General features: G+C 42.6%; 1 pseudogene; it reads right to left on the reverse strand.

Annotated features, from left to right (window-relative positions):
- Positions 1-1,100: 1,100 nt before the first annotated feature.
- LOC140509245 (elongation factor 1-gamma-like) lies at positions 1,101-2,489 on the reverse strand (annotated as a pseudogene).
- Between the last annotated feature and the right edge of the window lie 1,736 nt (positions 2,490-4,225).

A 4,225-nucleotide genomic window follows, 5' to 3' on the forward strand; every position in this document is an offset into this window, starting at 1 on the left:
TCATTAGGTATGGTCATTAAGACCACCTACAATGATGAACAGTGTCAAGATGGCAGGGTGCAGGCTGGGACTCAGCTGAGATCTTCCAACTTTCCCTTTCAAACAACTTTAAAGTGCTACCTCAAATCAAATTTTGGAGTGGTGAAGCCAACAGAAAATCAAAGGGAGACATTTGTCCAGCCCAAAGCAACTTAGGAGGTCCAAAGGAGTGATCTGTAACAGTGAAGTGGACTCAGACCTGGAGCATATGAAGAGCATCAGCAGGAGGCCTTGGAAGCAGCCACAGTAGTAGTAGCAGCAGCAGCAGTTTTAGGATCTCTCAGTTCAGAGAGCATCAGGTGGTTGGACAACTGATCAGAAAGAGGCACCCTTTGCTGGCACTGGGTACACGCAGAGTTGATTGGCAACTCTCTGCCCATAAGCAGTTCTGGGTCACAGTTCCAGGGTAGAGAGAAGTGCTTGTGATCAATCATGAGGGAGTAGCAGACCTGGTCAAAGTTTCAGGGCCAAGAGGACCACTAATAATTGTCTCCTCAGGGGAGCAGGGGCCCTTGCTGGAAAAAAGACCAGAGCATAGACTGGGAAAACAGTAGCCATACCATTCCCAGGATCATACCACCTTAGAAGCACTGAAAACCTGCAGCACAAGAAAGTCTGAAACTTGCCTTTAAGCCTGACTTTAGCATAAAGTTCAAAGTCAAGAAATAGACTGGAAAAATGAGCAAACATCAAAAAAAAAAAAAAAAAAAGAACTAAAAAGCTGCTATGGTGGCAGGGAAGACCAAGACCCAGACTTCGAAGAAGACAACAATATAAAAATAACTACAAACAAAGCCTCAACAACAAAAACAAAAAGTGCTAATTGTACTCAAATTCAGAATTCCTTGAAGACTTAACAAAATGAATTGTAGAGTGAAAATTGGGAAAAGAAGTGAGAGTGATGCAAGAAATTTGTGAAAAGAGTATTAAAGCTTGGCAAAACAGGCACAAAATTATTGAGGAAAATAATACGTTAAAAAAAAAAACAGAAGTGGCCTAATGGTAAAAAGAGGCAGAAAAATTAATTAAAGAAAATAATTTCTTTTTTGGGGGGGGGGGACTCTGAGTTCAGTTTCGTTTAATGACTGGCACCTCCCTGCAGAGGAGGAAGCAGGCAGCTAGGTGGTAGCAGGGAGGACTTTCACTTGAATATCTTGCCCTGATCGAAGGGTTTGCCCACATGCTGGAAGGCCCCCTCCCAGGAGAAGTACTCTCGGACCATGGTCTGGGCCTCCTCACTGACAGGATCCAGCTTACGCCATGTGTAGGATGCGTAATCTACCTGCTAGTCTGGACTCAGCAGGAAGGCGAGTTCCTGGCCCCCAAAAACCCAGACTCCAGAAATGGCACTGCTGTTGTTGGTGCCAAAAAGGGTGACGCTGGCAAATGCATTCTTCCTCAGCTTGTCCAGGTGCTGGAACATTCCAGTGATGAGGTTGCAGCTTCTGAAGGTCTGGCTGAGCTCCTGGGGGAAGTGGTACTCAGCATACCACAAGGACCAGCCTTGGCGGTCAAAGTGCTCCCAGAAGTACAGCAGGGCCACCATCAGCATGTCCTCATTGGAGTATTTTTGCTTAACTTCATCCAACACAAGCATACTCTTGGGCAGGTGGGCAAAGGGATCCTTGACCTTGGGCTCTGCAGCCAGAGCCTGGTTGCACTCGTCCATCTCCTCCTCTGGGCCTGGGGCTGCAGGCACCTTCTTCTCCTCCTTCCACTCAGCCTGGGCCTTCTGTTTTTCTTCTCGCTGTCCCTTCTCTTTTCTTGGGGCCTCCTTCTTAGGCTGACTCTCAGCAAACTTTTTATCATCAAATTGTGCCATCTTCTCGCCGAGCTTCACCTCTCCCAACACTGCCCAGAACTGGAGCTGGTGGATACAGGTGAGGTTGGTGTTGGGAAAGGCCTGCCGGAAAGATGGCTCTAGGACCTGCTTACAGAGCCACAAGATGGTACACACAACTGTGATGTCAGCCAGAGTCACACACTCCCCACCAGAAAAGTCCTGGTCTTCAGGTGGGCATTGAGCAGCCCCAGAACCCGCTTCACCTCCTCCTTGGCATTCTCTGTGGCCTGTTTGTTGTGGTTCATGATCCCCAGAGTGGAGAACACCCAGGTACTAGCTGAAGGAATGATGTCGCTGTTGGCAAAGCTCACCCACTGTATCACCTGGGCAGCGGCCTGTGGAGTGGCCCCATGAAGGTCATCATTGCTTACATAGTATGTAATGGCGTTACTTTCAAATATACAGAACCCATCATCACCCTCAAATGCTGGAACTTTGCCAGGAGGGAATTTTCGGAGGAATTTGGGGGTGTGGTTGGTCTGACCAAAGAGGAAGTGGGGAGGGGTGGGACAGCACTTGGATCTGGGTCCCACTGTACTGGGCAGTGATGAGGGCCTTGAAGGCCCGCCAGTTTTCAGGGTACAGTGTACAGGGTCCCTGCAGCCATGGTGATTCTGCAGAGAAAGCTAAAGAAAATAATTTCTTAAAAATTAGAATTGGTCAAGTGGAAGCTAATGACTCCATGAGACTTTAAGCAACAATAAAACAAAGTGAAAAGAATGAAAAATATAAAAAATCTGAACTATATCATCAAAAAAAACAACTGATCTGGAAAAAAGATCGAGGAGAGACAATTTAAGAATTATTGGACTACCTGAAAGCCATGATGAAACAAAGAGCCTAGACCTCATATTTCAAGAAATTATATGAGAAGAATACCCTGTTATTTTAGATCCAGGGAGTAAAATAAAAATAGAAAGAATCCACCAATCACTTCCTTAAAGAGATCCCAAAATGAAAACTCCCAGGAATATTATAGCCAAATTCCAGACCTCCCACATTTGGAGGCATGCCCAAATGGCTACAAAATTGATCCAGTAATACCACTACTAAGTGTATAACCCCAAGTGATCAATACGTACAAAATTATTTATGGTAGCTCTTTTTGTAGCAACAAATACTTGGAAATTGAATGGGTGCCCATGAATTAGAGAACATCAAAATGATATATGATTGTGGTTATGACTGTGATGAAACTCTGGTGCTGTAAGAAATGACAAGGGAGGGCAGGGTGCAGAAAAATATGGCAAGACTTTATGAACTGATGCAAAATTCAGTGAGAAGAACCAGGAGATCATTGTTTTCAGTAAGAGCAATGTTGTAATGATGATCAACTGTGAAAGACTTGGCTATTCTGATCAATATAATGATCCAAGAAAATTCCAAAGAACCTGTGATGAAAAAATACTATACATTCTCAGAGAGAGAACTGATGAACATTGAGTACAAATTAAAATATAATATCCTCACTTTATTTTCTTTGCTTTGTTTTGTAATGTGGCCAAAATGGATATACGTTTTGCATAAGTTCACATGTGTAATTGATATTGTATTGCTTGCCTTCTCAGTTCATTGGGGAGGGTTAGGAGGAAGGGAGAGAATCTGGAACTCAAAATTTTAAAAGGAAAGAATATTTTAAAATAAATAAATAATAAATTTTTAAAGAAAAAAAACATTACCTATTATTCTTTTGCTGATATTGAACTTTGCACTTGATAGTTTACAAAGAGCATTGAATGCATTATCTCATGGTTGATCCATCATTTTTTCTTTCCTTAATGAACAATTAATCAAACAAACTATGTAGTAATTAATGTACTTTCTAGTAGTTATTATGTTTGTATGGAGAAAGCCTTAGGCTCCAGTCATAACTTCACACACTATGAAAGAGCTTAGGTAAATGATTGACCTTCTTTGAGGTGTTCTTTAGAGGTAGTTAGGTGGCTTGGAGTTAGGGAGACCTGAATTCAAATCTGACCTTACATACTTACTATCTGTGTGACCTTTGGTAAGTTACTTAACATCAATTGCCTCAACTACAAAATGGGAATAACTGCCTGATAACGGCATATAGTATTCACTAGAACATAGCAGGTGCTATATAAATGCTTATTCCCTTCCCCTTTGGGTTCTCCATTACTCAATATACTAAATGGAGGAAATTATAGACATCTTAGTGTTTTAGTGGTGTTGGGTACAGTTTTAAGGAGCCCTCACAGACGGAACCGGGGCCCAGAGGCACAGTCCCTGGATTTATGCAGATTACATTCAATCTTAGGAGTCTCTCAAAAGCATATTTCTTGGTGGAGAAGAGATTTTGCTAAGACCTCTTAGAAATAAAAC

This window comes from Notamacropus eugenii, chromosome 5 (genome assembly GCF_028372415.1).
Source record: "Notamacropus eugenii isolate mMacEug1 chromosome 5, mMacEug1.pri_v2, whole genome shotgun sequence".
NCBI lineage: Eukaryota > Metazoa > Chordata > Mammalia > Diprotodontia > Macropodidae > Notamacropus > Notamacropus eugenii.